Below are 18,290 nucleotides of genomic sequence, written 5' to 3' on the forward strand. Positions count from 1 at the left end.
GGCTTAAGAGCTGTAGCTTTACACCATAGTTTGCTTTTGCTATGCCCTCACTCTCCTTACACCTCCTGCCACTCTAGCAAACCAAATAGGAAGAGAGTTTGAGTTAATGGGCCTGATTCTCCACTGCCTTGCATCTTGTGTAGTTACTTACACTGTGTAAAGTAGGCATCAATCACTACCAAATCAGACAGGCAGCTCTTTGCACAAGTGTTAATGACTACTATGCAAGGCAGCGCCATGTTCTGATGGCATTGGAGTTATGCTAGTGTCAGGAGTAGGTGGGAGTATGGCGCACTTGGGTGATCTCTGGCTACATAAGGGCCCCTTGGGGCTATTAAAAGTACCACAAGGTAAAGCAGTCTAGAGGCTGCTCTAATTTGTGCCATCAGGACACGGGAACACCAAGTTTAAGATTTTGTTTGCTGATCCTCATAAGTGCCCAGTAAAACACTGGTGCATGTGAGAATCAGGAACTTAATGTGAGACAACGAATAAAAACTCAAAATAATAAGGGAAAGTGGGGAGGAGGCGGCATGTTTCTTTTAGCATGTAACCAATTCACTGCTGCAGACTCAGTTAATAAATGTATGTTCCACAGTAAGCCCCCTGCCTCAACTGCCCTTTCTCTTAGCACTGTCAAAGTGTGATTATTGTGTGCATCAGCTTTCCCAAGAAGTACCACACGTTTCTAAAATGAAGCAATTCAGCTTCTTTATTTCAATAAAGCAAAAATCAAGCAGTCCACATCATAGACTCTATATTACATCTACATCTGCAATATTCTATATTAGAAATATCCAATACACTTGATATTTTACAATGGGGTAGAGTTGACACACAAGCTTACACTTCCTCATGCTGAGAAAGTGATTTTGGACTTCCCAGCTCTGCATTGTCCAGGCCCCAATTTTGGCAGACACAACCCCTCAAATGTCTAAGTTAAGATTTCTGCCACATTTACAGGGCTGCTGATAAAATCATGGTCTGGTATTTCTACTAACACAGCTTAAATTCCCTGGAATTTCTTAACGCTGCTTGTGATTTCCTGTTGGGTAGTACTTGGATTGTTGGAGGTAACAGGTTTTTTATTTAAAATATGAGACCATTTCAGACAAAAGTGTTTTTGTCATTTTCTTTCTCTCATTTTCAGTGCATCCAACTCCTTCCCTTCCTGTGGCCTTTTTGCATCCAGTTACATTAGCATCTTCTCTGTTTTTTTTCTTGCATTCTTCACCTGCAGACCCGGGCCCACATGCTACCAGCTGCTATGTGAACCAAAGGGCATCAAAATGTGGTTGAAAAGCTCCCAACCATGCAATGAAGGAGAACAGTTGCTTTATTATATTTTCTCCCTTGTTGACCACATCCCACAGATGTCTGGGCTACATAGCTCTGGAAGAACTAGAAAGAGAGGAACACGAGCACACTGTAGAACATTCCTCCCCACCCTGGGAAGATTTCCATGTATTACTTTTCTCTTTTGGTCTCTTTCTCCATTCTCTCTCTGTCTCTCTTTCTCTAAGATTTGTGTTTCATGTTTTAATTTTTTCATTATTTCTTTTCTTGAATCATAAGAAAACTTTTAATTTTATTTCATCAGAAGTTGTGGATCCCGGAACTAGCTTAGCCTTGGGTTGAAGAGTTTTCATTTCCTCGTGCTACTGATGATTTCTGCTCATATGAAATACACTGCATCCCTTCAAATTTCATTACTGCTATATGCATGTGGGCTGTGATATCGTATAATACGACTGTATATGTGACTCATTACTACACAATGGGCCAAATCCTGCTCCTGTTTTGAGGTCAGTGGTAAAATTCCCATTGATTTATTAATATTATTTATTTGTATTATGGTATCACCTACCAGGTGTGTACCAGACCCCATTGTGCCAGATGCTGTACAAACACAGAACAAACAAACAGTCCAGGCCTCAATCTACACATAAAACAACACGTGGACACGAGACCGACAGACAAGAGAACACAGTGAAACAATATTGGATGTCCTACTGGGCTATGGTCACAGCTCACCAGTTTCCCTAATCCTGGTCAATGTTCAGTGGGATTAGGATTTGGCTGCTGGTGAATTTGTACTATCTGATTACTTTACCCTCTAAAAGAAAAGGGCCTGTAATGGGAAAGCAGGAAGACTCTCAATTGCAGTGACCTATATATGATTCCTTTAATGGACTGCTTAACCCCAAACTCTACCATACAGCATGAAACGTTTTACACTGAATGCCGTGTAGGAGAAAGGATTATGGATGGTGGATGTGGCAAACTGACAAAGGGAAAAGATTACAGTGCAGGTTACGTCAGAGAGAGGGCTCACTTTACTAGAAAAGAAAATGCATTCTTTTTTGAGGCTCTCAGGAATGATCATTTCACTTATCCCATTGCATACTTTTATAGTGTCAGTTTTCTGATCCACAGAAAGCACTAATGCAGACTGTCGCAAGAACACTAAATTGAATTAAACTCCACGCTTGAAACTCAACCTCCCACCTTGACAAATTGTCTGTGAGCTAAACATGATTTGAACCACTTTAGTGTAGTTTCATTAGTGTCACTCCTTGGTAGTCTATTAATAGAATGTGTTAATGTCAAACAGCTTGGTGAAATGGTAAATACTACACAGCACATGACCACATTGTTCCTTTGACTGCAAACAGATTCTGAATAATTGAATAATGGTATAATACTGAAGAGAATATGCCTATCATTAGACAAAAACAATCTCTCTCTCTCTCTCTGCCAACCCCCTCTCAAACATTTCATATTTATTTTCTTAGCCCTAATTAGAAATAATCAGTAATTCAGTCGGTGATTAAACTAATATCTGGTTTCAATTCCCAAACCTAGGAACCTCAGTATCTAGGTTTTTAAAAAGTAATCCTATTTATTAGTTGATTTGTTCTGTTCATTTTGAGTGCCCCGTGGTGATTATAAACTAAAATAAGAGGGTATTTTATATGCATCTCTATGTATCTCTATGTATCTACACACGCGCGCGCGCACGCATACATGCATGATTTTTAAAGGTGCTGAGAAACTGCAATTTCCATTGACTTCACTGTCTCACTGGCAGTTGCTGGTTCTCAGGACCTCTGCAGATTAGGCCATGAGTCTTCACTCTCTTCAGTCTTTCAGTCTCACTTTTTTCCAGGGTGCCTACAAAAAGTAAATAAACATTATTTTTTTTAAATCCCTGCCATTCGCTTTTCTGGGCTTTCAAGTGCATCCTGACTGCTGGGTCTGTCTTGCTTAAAATGTAAATACTTTGAGGAAGAAATTGTCTTTATTTTGTGTCCTTTACAGCACAGAGTATGTTGTCTGAAGCTACATAATGAAACAATATATAACAACATGAATCCTAAAAGGGCATGAAAGTGAATTTCTTACTTGAATATTTTTCCAGCATGTTGTGAGTGTGACTGTTATGGAGTAGGAAGAAGCACTTTTCTTTTCTGATGTAAAGATTGCTTATAGAGGCTTCTGTGTTCTGATTCTAGCTTCATATAATTTTATATGGACCCCCTCAGGTAGCATTATTAGTTGGCTATACATGTTGCCGGGAGGTTTACATCATGAGAGAGTGCTCAGCCACTGTATATAGGTAAAAAGAATGAGGAGTACTTGTGACACCTTAGAGACTAACAAATTTATTTGGGCATAAGCTTTTGTGGGCTAAAACCCACTTCGTCGGATGCATGCAGTGGAAAATACAGTCTGAAGATATATATACACAGAGAACATAAAACAATGGGTGTTGCCTTACCTACTCTAATGAGACTAATCAATTAAGGTGGGATATTATCAGCAGGAGAAAAAAAACTTTTGTAGTGCTAATCAGGATTGCCCATTTCAAACAGTTGACAAGAAGGTGTGAGTAACAGTAGGGGGAAAATTAGCAAGGGGAAATAGTTTTTAATTTGGGTAATGACCCATCCACTCCCAGACTTTATTCAAGCCTAATTTAACGGTGTCCATTTTGCAAATTAATTCCAGTTCTGCGATTTCTCGTTGGAGTCTGGTTTTGAAGTTTTGTTGTTGAAGACTTGCGACTTTTAGGTCTGTAATTGAGTGACCAGGGAGGTTGAAGTGTTCTCCTACTGGTTTTTGAATGTTATAATTCTTGAATTTTGCTGATACAGACTAACACGGCTACCACTTGGAAACCTGTATATAGGTAAATAGTTAACAGAAATGTGCCAGTAGATGGTGCTCAACAGTAGGTAGCATAGTTTCCTGGATTTTATACACCCAATAAAATGTGTGCAGTGCAAGTGACATTCTCTGAGCCACCTTTAACCATTTATATCTGACTACTGCACATAATGTGTCAACAGTTGATTTGATTTTAATGTCCTATCAGTCACCACTCAGAATTAGAAATATACAGTTTGCAATTAATTCCCCCCACTCCCCAAAAATATCCAAGCTTGGGGAATTTCATTTCTTACTAAGGCCTTCAAAACACAATCAACCTGTTCCTCATAGGTTGAAGCCAAAACTTTCAGATGTGGCCACTGATACTGTATGCCTCATATTTCAGGTGCCCAAACTGCTACACCTGAAGCCTCATTTCAGAGCTGCTGGGTATCCACCACTTCCACTGATTTCTCTATTAATCCTAATGCTATCAGACAGACTGAGTTAGCACTTCCAGAGACAGCATATTTGACTCTGACAGGTGTGGCTGGCTCACAGTGATCAGATCTGGGACAGTAAGAACTGCTAGTATAGTTGGAAAGAGAGGCTTGTAAGAGTAAAATTATTAAAGTGTCAAGTTACTCTTCCTTTGTATTTTCTGTAAACTGTAAAAGATTAACTCAGGATGATTTATCTTTTAGTGAATTCACTTGACAGTGAAGGAGACTGTAACCAATTTACCTCCAGCAGAGGAACCAGGGATAAACCCTTAAGGATTGGAAGCAAAGAAAAGACGTACACTGTGTTCATTCTAAGACACTGGCCAACCATATTAATCTTAGCCTATCTATCATTTGTTTTCAAATCCCTAGAATTGGCATTCTGAAGTGCCTTCTGTTAATAATAACAGCGATTAGTGGTCACTTTTAACTATTGGACTTCATTGCTTTGAAGCTTCAAATGGTGCATCAATACTTGCTGTGAAGGCATATCCAATTATCTGCACAGCTTGGACAAAAAGCCCATTTGCCAAACCAAGCTAACGGTCTGTAGGGGTTGTGGTATTGATTAAATTCCTTCCCCATTTTCTGGAACTAGTTGTGCTTCCTGCTTCATCACTTCTCCTTTTCCTTCTGAAATAGTTCCCCAGCAGTTCACTGTCCTTTCCTGCACCCTTCTTCTTTCTGTTCATGCAACAGTTCTACCACCACTCTGCCTTTCTGGCATTCCTTCACTCATGCTGCAACATCTACATTTTTAATGAGTTAGTGCAAATCTGTCTACCTGGGCTGGGAGGGAAGGCTGCAGTATAGACATACCCTTAGTCCCTTCAAGCAAGCAAGCAAGTTAATGAAGCAGAACTTTAAATTGACACACCTGAAGATGATATCAGGTGGCAGGACAAGCCAAGAGCTGTAACAAATCATAGCATTTATTACTGTGCTTTTCCTCTGGAAAAAACTTCAAATATTTGTAAAACCTTTTTTGTCTTCTAAATGGAAAAATAATGGCTGAGGCTAAGGACTGAACAGCTGTTCATAGCTGCTAGATTTAATCAGCAGGGAAGACAACCATATATACCATCCATGCTTTTGGACCAAATGCTCATAGAAACTGCAGATAATTCCCCTTTAGCCCTTAATAAAAAAAGGAAAATGAAGTTGTTTACAGAGGAGCAAAAGCTGCACTACAACATTAAGTAATTTCCCATGTTTTTCATGTATGTTTGGGTGTGAACTTGAGAGCTCCTGAAAGGCACTAGATTGGCAATCATGAATATAAATTCTCTGCTTTACCCACTGAACAGATACAGAGTAACCAATATACCTCACCCGTGATCTGGAAGGCTATTTTCTGAGAAGGTAATTTATATCCTGGCTACATTTAACCCTTCATCTCTCCGCTGAGCGGTGAGCCCACAGCCTGCCACAGAGGAGGCCCTGGTTAGTAGTGATTGGCATTCTGGATATTATTTCCCAGCCAGTGTTCAGGGGTGGCTTAAGGAGGCACTCCCATTTGGGGGCTAATTAGCTGCAGTAACTTAGAGATGGGTTGTGCTCATCAGATGGCAATACCAGGAGCTTTGGGGCAGCATAAGAACTCCCCTGTTCGGTTGGTACTTTGAATTGCTGAGTTTACTGTTTGTAAAGCTGCATTGCATGAATGTGGCTAGAGACTTTCACTATGTGGGTTAAACCAGACCCCCTGCAATAAAACCCAAGTTCCCCAGTGATGTGTGTTTAAACCTGTTTTCCAGTGAAACTCTGTCATCTGTTGTTCTGACCTGTTGTATTAATTTAGATGGAATAAAGGGGCTAACGAGTCAAAGCTGTTAAAGTAACCCAGTCACTATCCAACACTGAACATTTTTAAACAAGATTTGGGGTTTGGTATACAAAGACTTCAGCTTGCTTATTATCATGGTAAACACATCATTAAAATCCTTTTAACCTTTTATTAAAGATACAGAAAAGAAAGAAAACCAGTTAAAGCATTTGAAAAGTAAAGTATTATACAAAGCTTTTATTTCAACATCCCTTGTCCCCTTCCCCTTTAATGATTAAGAGTTTTTAGAGGAAACCCCCCTTGTTTGACAGTCTTTTAGAAGGCATTAAAATGGTAATAACAGTCCTTTTGGTGGGGTAGGGGAGAGAATAGGTGAGGTGGTCTGGAGTCGTCATCGTTGTTGAAGTCCAGTCTTGTTTCCTAGAAAGAAAAACAAGACAAACACTCACAAAAAGGGTGTGAAAAGAATAGCAAAGATAGAAGATGCAACCTCCTCTCTCACTTGCAACCTTATTGCTGGAAAAACACAGGCACAGCACACAGTTTTATCAGGCACTCCAAGGCCTGGCAAACCAGCATTGGGTTGTTTAAGGCATTGCTTTAAGCTGCCTTTGTGGTCACAGGCTTACAGCAATATTGCAAAATACAGGCTTGGCCAGCTCAGCCAGACTCTTATTAGGCAGAAGGGAAAAGGAGAGGGATAGGAAAGAGAAAGAACTAAGGCGGGGAAGATAAAAAATACATAGGAGGGGGAAGACAAAGTCTCACATGTCAAGTGGAGTTTGGCATTCAGCTGGGGATGGTGTAGTTCACAGTGTCCCTCTCCCTGGCCTGGTCTGGTCAGGACTTTTCTCAGGATCAGGATGACAAAGGTCCAGGCTCCCAGAAGATGGTGGTGTAGCAGCAATGATGGTGACGCTCACTCCAGTAGCCAATTTTTCCCTCAAAGTTTCTTTAAGGACACCAAAAAGGAGTGATGGGTGGGATAGCCCATGCCCTCATTATTTTGTCCTCCAATTAGGCCTAATAATCTCACATACTGTGATGGGGTATATTAGACCCAGAGGCCACCTGCTGGAGGCCTTGTGGTCCTGCCACACGGCATCCCAAAAAGGAGCTGAATCCACCAAATGGTCTAGAGAGGCTGTGTGGGACACAAGCAGTCAGGAACAGGCTACAGGGAAGCAGCCAATCCAGGCCCAGCAGGGCCATATAAAAGGAACTGGAGTGGAGAGCAGAGAGCAGTTGCTGCTTGGACTGAGAGACATGAGGATGGTGTTCCTTGTGGGTTGAAGGGACTGTAGTACCTTGGACGAAGCGGTTGCTGTCGGGGACCAGGGAGGCAAGAGGGAGCTCCTGACTGGCTGTTGTGACTTGGTAGTTGTAAGCCCTAAGACAAGGTGTAGGGGCTGTGGAGAAGTGGCCCTAGGAATCATAGCAGCACAGTGTGGACAGTTCAAAGGGATGCAGCAGGCTACTGCTATTCAGAGGATTCCTGGGCTGAAAGCCAGAGTAGTGGATGGGCCTGGTTCTTCCTTCCCGCACCTGCCACAGGTGGAGTGGCCTTAATCCCAGAGAGGTGAATTGAACCAAGCTCTGGGGAGGGGAGAGACACACCCCAAAGAGGGTCAGTGATATTGAACTGTCTGGACTTTGATACACTCCCAGAAGGAGACCTGAACTGTTTAGTGGCCCAGCTGGAGAGCTCAGCCCAGAAAGGGTGAAGACATTGTCTCCCGGGAGAGAAGCCTGGAGGTCTGGCTCAATACAGGGGCCGGGACTGTTTAAAGACCTGAGCCCAGGGACAGGGTTACAATTAAAAGATGGTGTTGAAGGCACCAGAAGGACCCTATTGGACTGAAACCGCAGAATGGGTCTGCTTTGTTTGTGTTTCACACAGACTGTATATTACTTGGCTGGAGGACTGCAACACTGAAACCACCTGAGAACACACCGACAGGGCTCACCACAGACTGAGAGAGGTACAGATGCGCACCCATCTGGGAGCACTCTCAAGAGGTGAGTGCCACTCTGTTACATATACCAATTCTGGTTTATTAATTTTTGGTCCTCGTTTCTTCTTTACCAGGCATGATCTTAACAGAATCCTTGAGTTATATCAGTAAGCAATTTTGTTTGGACTAATTCAATCTGCCGTTAGTACCTTTTCCCATCCACATTCATTATCGTAGCCTATTGCTTATTGTGGCATTCCATGAAATTTCACTAACTTCTTACAGATGAGCTCACAATTGCATAAATTTGTAGGCCCAGCTATCACAAGAGACCCTAACCCTGAATCTGGCCCTGCTTGAGGTAGCTTTTGGAAAGATGGCATAAGAGATTTTCACAAGCTCAGAACATTCATCAGTTGGTGAAAGAGGTACGGCTTTCATCAAAACACACAGGAGTTTGTGTGTGCTGTTATGTTTCTAGTTTTGAGGCCTAAACTTTCTCTCTAAGAGTATGTCTGCATTGCAGCGGGCAGTGTGCTTCCGAGCAGAGGTAGACTGACTCATGCTAGCAGTGTAGCCAGGCACCTCGGGCTAACTAACTGTGTACGTACCCAACTGGTCCAGGTGGGTATGTACACAGGTGGCTAGCCCAAGCTGTTGCACATGCTACTCCAGTTACACAGCTATTTTTAGCATGTCAGCTCCGAGAGTGTGTGTGTCTGTCTCTCTACCTACTTTGGGAAGCATGTTCCCAGCTGCAGTGTAGACATACCCTCTCAAGGTGCTGAGTGTTTTCAGCTCCTATTGCCTCAAGACAGAAATACACCTTTCCACGTTTTTGTTCCTAGGGCCATGAAGTACTAAAAGCATGTATAGTGCCCTGTAAGTAACATGAATGAATGCTGTACGTAACACTGGTGTTTCGCCATTGCTCCTGCTTTCCCATTTGTATGCCCAATTGTTAAATGGAATATATGAAGGCAGCAGCTGAGTAGAGCACACCATTGATTGGTAACCAACATTAGCCGAAGGTCAGTGCTAATTACTGTGCCTCATTTGCATGAGGAGTTTTGAAAGATGGAACCTAAAGTGTCTGTGTCATTTTCTGCCAACAAATTACTTGGCTGACAGGAGGATGTCACTGCTCATCAAGGCTGATAGAGTGTAAGTTGGTACTTGTGCAATTAAGGAGGATGGAAATATTGCCTCAGAGAGTTACCTTTCTGGGAGTAATTACTGTAGGTGTCAACAAGCACAAAAAAAAGAGGATATATTTACTATACACGTGAGTCAAGGTTATGAATGATGAGACATTTGCTTAAGATAATCACCTCTGTCTCTAGCCCACCAATCAATTCTCTTTCACCACTTGTTTTCAAAAATCTTACTGCTGCTGATTATTCCAACACAGGGAGAGCTAGAGAACAACATCTATGGTAATTAGGCTTTGCTGAGGAGCTGCACCATGAATATTTTCTTTGTTAATTGAACCATAGGAGTCAATGAAAGATTCATACTATCTTTTTTTGTTACCTTATCATACTATCTTCCATATATGAGCTATCTTTTATAGGTGTCACAGAGCTGAGGTTTAAGCTCACTGACTAAATGGGTGGGGAGAGGTTTGAGAAGATTTAAAAAAAAATGAGAGGAATTTTTCAGTTTGGATCTGTAGTCAGCCAGCCTTCACCCTGGGCAAGGTGATTTTCTGAGTCTCTTGCCCCTCAGTTCCCTACAGGAGCCCACTGGGCAATCCCACTGCTCCTAGCAGGAGTTCAGCTCACTCCTGGGGTCCTTTCTGAGTCCAATTACAGTCCAATTGCCTCTATTCCCGGGTGGTGCTCCTCAGGTCATCTCAGAGGTCATTGGCTGGGAGCAGCCTTCCAGGGCCCAGGCTTGCAGTGCCGGTTTGGCAGGATGAGAGGAAAGGCTAGCAGCTGCCTCAGACTGAGCTCCCCTTGCTACATCAACATTTGTCTACTCAAGATCTGATTGGGAGGTGCGGGAACCAGAGATACTTTCCCAAGCTTTACTGAGAAGTGAAGTTCAGTGACATTTAAATGATCTTTGGGCATCTGAGTTAATATTGCACTGAGATTAATGGGACTGCTCACACTTCTCAGAACTATTAATTCAGGCTCTCTGCCGACTCGGGATTGATGTCCTTGCATTGGTTACCCTTGGTTCATGGTTTAAAAGTTTGCTTTGCCACCATAGCTGCTAAAGACAGTTTGTTTAAAAAAAAAAGCGCCATAGGTTTAAGTGAGAGGGGAGGATGGTGGCACTGTCAACAGAGACTGTGGGGAGTGGAGAGGGATTTGAGGGAAAGATAAGGTGTTTAGTTTTAGCCATATTAAGTTTGACTTGGATGGCAAGACACACAGGCAGAGATGTGTGAGAGAGGCTCACATGTAAATGTGGAGCCAGATCAGAAGTGGAGTGGTGTGGCAGATTTGTGAGTCATCACCATAGAGTTGGTAGTTGCAATCGTGTGAGTGGAACGAGATCTCTTAGAAAAGGTGTGTAAGGAGAAAGGGGTAGAGATCCTGCTGGAGCCCACTGACCTCCTCAGCCTTGCCGTCATGGACTTACCTCAGGAGGCACCGAAGGAGCAGTGAGAAGGGAAATGGGGCCATAGTGGAGAGGCATGTCAGCTTTCTGATACTCTGCAGAATGTTTTAGAGGCATCATAGAGGCACACAGTGTTTAGAAATAGCTAAAAGATAAGGTCCCTCACATGGAATTTACAATCTAATTCTGGCAAATATGATAATCTAAATTGCTAATCTAAACATGAAAGGGTGAAGATGTGATCACAGAGGAGATTCACTGGAGCTAGCTCCTCTGCCAAGCCCCATCCACAGGAAAGAGAGTGTTTAATCCACTCATTCCTTGTAGTGACCATCTGGATGCACTTGCTGTAATCAGTCTTCATGGGTCCTTGGACCAAGCCCTGTAGGTTTACCCATACTTTGGAGAGATAAATGTTGTGTAGTTATAAGTCAGACCGTGCATTTTTATCACCAGCTTTTCCATAACAATACACAGCAGTGGCTTTAACCTTAGCACCAACAAGAGAATTAACAAGCATCAGCATGGAAGAAGTAGGGATACATTATTGAGTTACAAAGTATTTCTATGGGCTATTGCTGAAAGTGGCTATTATAGAGATAAATCCATGTCCATTGCTTTTGGTAGGTGCTTTATTTATTTATTTATTTTATTTTCATTCTAAATAGGATGGAAATATTTTCAAAACTTTTAAGCCAAGGTTGCAGGGTAGCACTGATAAGTCCTACGAGGGGAGAGTTCATTCAACAGATCGGAAGCTAAAAAGAGGTGAGGACACCCTAGTCTAGTCCTAGGTTCATTTCCCTGCCCCACTACATACTGAATGACTGGGCAAGTTGTTGACCAAGTTTGGAGCCTAAGTACCTGGGCCTTAGTGCCTTAGTTCCCCATCTGCAAAATGTGGATGATACTTCCCTGCCTTTTGGGGATGTTATGAGGATAAATATATTAATCTTTTTATCAATACATTAGAAGCAAGAGGAAGACCAAAGACAGGGTAGGCCCACTGCTTAGTGAAGAGGGAGAAACAGTAACAGGAAACTTGGAAATGGCAGAGATGCTTAATGACTTCTTTGTTTCGGTCTTCACCGAGACGTCTGAAGGAATGCCTAACATAGTGAATGCTAATGGGAAGGGGGTAGGTTTAGCAGATAAAATAAAAAAAGAACAAGTTAAAAATCACTTAGAAAAGTTAGATGCCTGCAAGTCACCAGGGCCTGATGGAATGCATCCTAGAATACTCAAGGAGCTAATAGAGGAGGTATCTGAGCCTCTAGCTATTATCTTTGGAAAATCATGGGAGACGGGAGAGATTCCAGAAGACTGGAAAAGAGCAAATATAGTGCCCATCTATAAAAAGGGAAATAAAAACAACCCAGGAAACTACAGACCAGTTAGTTTAACTTCTGTGCCAGGGAAGATAATGGAGCAAGTAATTAAGGAAATCATCTGCAAACACTTGGAAGGTGGTAAGGTGATAGGGAACAGCCAGCATGGATTTGTGAAGAACAAATCATGTCAAACCAATCTGATAGCTTTCTTTGATAGGATAACGAGCCTTGTGGATAAGGGTGAAGCTGTGGATGTGGTATACCTAGACTTTAGTAAGGCATTTGATACGGTCTCGCATGATATTCTTATTGATAAACTAGGCAAATACAATTTAGATGGGGCTACTATAAGGTGGGTGCATAACTGGCTGGACAACCGTACTCAGAGAGTTGTTATTAATGGTTCCCAATCCTGCTGGAAAGGCATAACGAGTGGGGTACCGCAGGGGTCTGTTTTAGGACCGGTGCTGTTCAATATCTTCATCAACGACTTAGATATTGGCATAGAAAGTACACTTGTTAAGTTTGCGGATGATACCAAACTGGGAGGGATTGCAACTGCTTTGGAGGACAGGGTCATAATTCAAAATGATCTGGACAAATTGGAGAAATGGTCTGAGTTAAACAGAATGAAGTTTAACAAAGACAAATGCAAAGTGCTCCACTTAGGAAGGAAAAATCAGTGTCACACATACAGAATGGGAAGAGACTGTCTAGGAAGGAGTACGGCAGAAAGGGATCTAGGGGTTATAGTGGACCACAAGCTAAATATGAGTCAACAGTGTGATGCTGTTGCAAAAAAAGCAAACATGATTCTGGGATGTATTAACAGGTGTGTTGTGAGCAAGACACGAGAAGTCATTCTTCCGCTCTACTCTGCTCTGGTTAGGCCTCAGCTGGAGTATTGTGTCCAGTTCTGGGCACCGCATTTTAAAAAAGATGTGGAGAAATTGGAGCGGGTCCAGAGAAGAGCAACAAGAATGATTAAAGGTCTTGAAAACATGACCTATGAAAGAAGGCTGAAAGAATTGGGTTTGTTTAGTTTGGATAAGAGGAGACTGAGAGGGGACATGATAGCAGTTTTCAGGTATTTAAAAGGGTGTCATAAGGAGGAGGGAGAAAACTTGTTCACCTTAGCCTCTAAGGATAGAACCAGAAGCAATGGGTTTAAACTGCAGCAAGGGAGGTCTAGGTTGGACATTAGGAAAAAGTTCCTAACTGTCAGGGTGGTTAAACACTGGAATAAATTGCTTAGGGAGGTTGTGGAATCTCCATCTCTGGAGGTATTTAAGAGTAGGTTAGATAAATGTCTATCAGGGATGGTCTAGACAGTATTTGCTCCTGCCATGCGGGCAGGGGACTGGACTCGATGACCTCTCGAGGTCCCTTCCAGTCCTAGAATCTATGAATCTATGAAAAAAGACTGAAACACTCAGATACTACAGTGATAGATTCTCGGAAGTGCTCAGATACTACTTGTAGGTATGTTGCCTGCCACTGAGGTAAACTTTTTTCCCCCCAAGCTACTATAAACAAATTAGGTTCATCAGTAAATAGCCTACCAATGTTACAGATTGATAAACACAAGACCCTGCTGAAGTCCTTAAGTGCCTGTCTCCATTTCTAGTTTTGTGTTTGATGATCTGATACAGTGAAAAATACAATCAAATTACAGCAAATGACACATTTCAGATGAAAAGACCTTATCCCAGTTTGCAACTCTAATGCATAAAAAACTATACCTGATTTTTTTTAAGTCTTTTCATAAAATAAAAGTTGCTCCTGATGCACTGTTTATTTTCTTATTTGAGTAGGAAGAACATTAAAGATCTATACTAAGGAGCAAATATCTACAGAGGACATTACTCTTAGTGTGATGCTATCATTTGTCACTTCGTTCTGTTAGATTAAAAACAGCATGGCTGCTGATGAACTATTATCCAGAACCACTCAAATGCCGTTGGTTTCATTTTTAAAACCTTTTGCATTTCTTTGGGTTTCAGTAATCCTTCTTCACCCATGGCTGCTCTTTTTTGTTTCGTTTCTATATGTAGAGGAAATAAAAAAGCACTTATGCCATGTGCCTTGAGCAGCTCCTGGATGAAGTGGCAGTATTCTTTTTCTCAACATGCAGGGAATGATGTGTGTAAGTCAGGGGCAGGCAAACCTTATGGCCTGAGGGCCACATCGGGTTTCCAAAATTGTAAGGAGGGCCGGTTAGGGGAGGCTGTGCCTCCCCAAACAGCCAGGCATGGCCCGGCCAATGCCCCCTATCCAACCCCTCCCCCCCGCTTCTCACCCCCTGACGCACCCTCCACGCCCCTGGACTCCTTCCCCATTGAACTCTCCCTGTCCTCTGACGGTCCCCCTGGGACTCCTGACCGCCCCCGGACCTCCCGCCCCTGACTGCCCCCCGCCACCCCATCCAACCTCTCCTCTCATTCCTGACTACCCCCTGGGACCTCTGTCCCATCCAACCACCCCTTCTCCCTGACTGCCCCTGGAACCCCTGCCCCTGACTGCCCCCTGATGCCCCATTCAAGCCCCCCTCTCCTTCCTGACTGCCCCCCGCTGGAACCCCTGCCCCCATGTTCCCCACCCTCTGACTGCCCTGACCCCTATCCACACCCCCGCTCCCTGACCGCTGTATGGGGAGATTTTGGCAAACCAGTAAAGTGCCTGAAACCATTATGGCTTATTGCTAAAAGCGGCCTAGTCAGCAGGCTTAGCTTAACCAAGGCAGGAGGGGAGGGGGTTTTGGGTGCCACAAAAAGGGCAGCTTGACCCCACATCCTTCCTGATAACAATTGTGTTGAAGTTGCTGATACATGCATTTTAAAACAGCAAGATGTGCCCCAGGAATGTCTATTGGGGCCTCAAGGCTGCAAACTCTGGAAAAACCCACACCTGGTTAATCAAAAATCAGAAGGAACCTCTTGCTTGACCATTGAAACTGCTAACTTAACAAGTTTTCTTTAAGGGACCTGTCTCTGCGTTACTAATGTATAAAATAAGGGGGAAGAGTTGGGGGGGGGACTCTCTTCAGGACTGGACTCTCCCTCTGGATGCATCTTGTTCCCCACTAGCAGATGGGCGGCCGCTGTGCCACTCAAAAGCCACACTCGTCTTCAGTAATTATCGAGAGTTGGGGGTGTTTTACTAACCTGTTGCGGACGTGTGTAAGTCCTTGAGACTAAGTAAAGTTTAGCTTTAAGTGAAAGCACTCTTGTGTTGTCCTGTTTGTGCCAGCCATGTATCGGTCGGATGGCCGTGTCTCCCCTGATTTATTTCCTGACACCATCTTGCATAGAGTAAAAGTTACCAAGAGCTTTGGGTTGAAAGAACCCCAGGTAACAGCCACCCCCCCCAAAATCTCCTGCCCTCTATCCAACCCACCCTGCTCCCTGCCCCCTTACCACGCTGCCTGGAGCACCAATGGCTGGCAGTGCTACAGCTGTGCCGCCCAGAGCACCAGGACAGGCAGCCGCACTGCCCAGCTGGAGCCAGCCACGCCACCGCGCAGCACCGAACACCGGGTCAGGCCGTGGCTCTGCAGCTGCGCTTCCCCAGGAACTTGCAGCCCTGCTACCCAGAGCACTGCATTGGTGGCGCAGTGAGCTGAGGCTGCAGGGGTAGGAGGAAGAGCAGGGGAGGGGCTGGGGGCTAGCCTCCCCAGCCAGCAGCTCAGGGGCTGGGCAGGAGGGTCCCGCGGGCCACATCTGTAGTTTGCCCACCTCTGGTGTAAGTCCTTAATGGTATGTCCTTTTGTTCTGATTTAAAAACTGGTGGCATGGCGTTTGGAAGCACACCACTGGAGCCCAAGGTCACTGATGAGGGGAGATTGAAGATGGAAACAGTTGTAAGCGTGTATGGTAAACACAGTAATTCTTGAATACGACATCTCAGTAAAAATGGTAATTCTTGAACATGACATCAGACCTGTTTTTTATTGATGCCTAAAAAGTGAATTATAACTTTTATTACAGTGCCCACCCACCACCACCACCACCACCACTTTAAATGATGGCACTGTTCCGATTTCTCAGCCTTTCCCCTGTGTCAATGTCAGGCTGTGCCCCTGGGTTTGTTGTCAGCACTGGGACCTCTAGTTCTAAAAGCATGAACCTGAATCACCAGAACTAAAGGAGCCACCTCTATTAGCCAAAGCTATAACAGCTCCATCAACTTCTGCATACAGTCTTAACCACCACTTGGGTGGGGTGGGGAGCAAGGGAAGAGTGCTTTGCTGAGTGAGTAGGTGTGTGTTACACAGAGGGAATTCTCCATCCCACCCACCTTCCCTTTCTGTTTTCTCTGGTTGAAAGGGCTAAATGGGCAACAGAATGGTGCAGTGCAGACTGTAGAGCAGGTAAAGTTGGATGGGGAGACCAGTTCCTCCTCCTGAAGGGGAAAATCTTTGGTTCAATTAGTCTATTTTCCCCATAATCAATGCAGATAAGGAATACAAACCTAATGAGAAAACAGCAGTGAATTCCACTCCCCAGCTGGATGCGCTCAGCAAGCAGGCACAGCATAAACAGCGTTGCCCAGCACAGGCTAACTAAGAATCACACTGGCAGCAGTGAGTAATCAAGTGGAAAAGGGGACAGTATGCCACATAAAGGATCTGAGTGAAGTAAATGGCTTTTGTTAGGCGGGCCAGGGAGACAAACTGGTTTTATGCAGATGTTCTAAAATCTATATGCTCTTTCTAAACTGTATTTTTTCCATCACCAAACACCCAGGAGCGCTGCCAGCTTTTCTGCCACCCTGGGCGGCGGAAGGTCCCACCCCGAAATGCCACCCCCCACAGAGGCGGCGGAAGATCCCACCACCGAAATACTGCCGCGGTCGCCCCCCCTCAAAATTGTAGCGCCCTAGGACGCCTAATGGGTTGCACCGGCCCTGCAAACACCCACAGTGCTTCCTATTCTTTTCTCCCCTCACCTTAATTCTGACATAAGATTTCTTTAGATAGTAAGTCATGGAAAAACTATAGAGTCTGGCAGTCAGGAGTTAATTTTTTTTTTTTTTTTTTGCTTTGAGTGTGACGTTGAGCAGTGGTTCTCAAAGCTTGCAGTACCATGTCCCTGTTTTACAACTCAGAAGGTTTCAGGGCCACCCTCCCATGTGGCCAGTAAGACAGGGAAAGGCAGTCATGATCCCCCATTGGCTTGTCTGAAATTTCTAGGTTGAGAACCTAGGCCTGGGATGTGTACACAGAGTGGGGTTGTTACCTATGAGAAGTCTACTCATTCCAGTATGATGATCAGAGAGAGGTGAGGCATTTAAATTAAGTTGGATTCATGTTAATGTTGCCTTGATGGGTGATTTCCTCACTGTTAAGTGATTTTGTTGACAAGAAATGTGTTTGAGTAACCTTGGCTCTAAGAACGTGTCTACATTAGGGATTTTTTTCACCAGTCTAGTTACTGATGTATTTACAATAGTACAGATGCAGTTTACCAATGTAAAGTGAGGCTTCCATTATGTACCTTACCCAAGCTAATTATTTGTGTGTGTGTGTGTGTATTGAGAAGAGCCTCCGCTATAACCTCAGAAGCTCAAGCCATAGGTCTCAGTAGCATCAATAGTCCATGAAGTTGTACTATCGTTATTTAATTTTCCACTTGTTGAGCTGTTTCACTTTATGCACCTTAAATCAATTTGCTACTAGTCATTTATTCACAAACCTCAGCTGCTGAGCACGACCTTATTTTTGTGACTCAGATAACAAGAATGAAAATTATTTCTACCTGGTTCTGTGCCTGCAGTGCTGTAAGTGAACAAATGGTATGAACTGTCGCATAATAATCTTCCAATCGTAATCATGTGCAGTCCTTCCTGGAAATCAGGTACTTAGACAATTACAGTAGTACTGTACCTAGATTGTAAAGCCACATTCTATCTGCTATGCATAAGGCTTCCAGATTTTGGTTTAATTTAATTTTTTTTATTGGTGAAAGCTGCCTGACATAAAGTTGCAGAGCAA

This window comes from Trachemys scripta, chromosome 1, assembly GCF_013100865.1.
Source record: "Trachemys scripta elegans isolate TJP31775 chromosome 1, CAS_Tse_1.0, whole genome shotgun sequence".
In the NCBI taxonomy this organism is placed as follows: Eukaryota; Metazoa; Chordata; order Testudines; family Emydidae; genus Trachemys; species Trachemys scripta.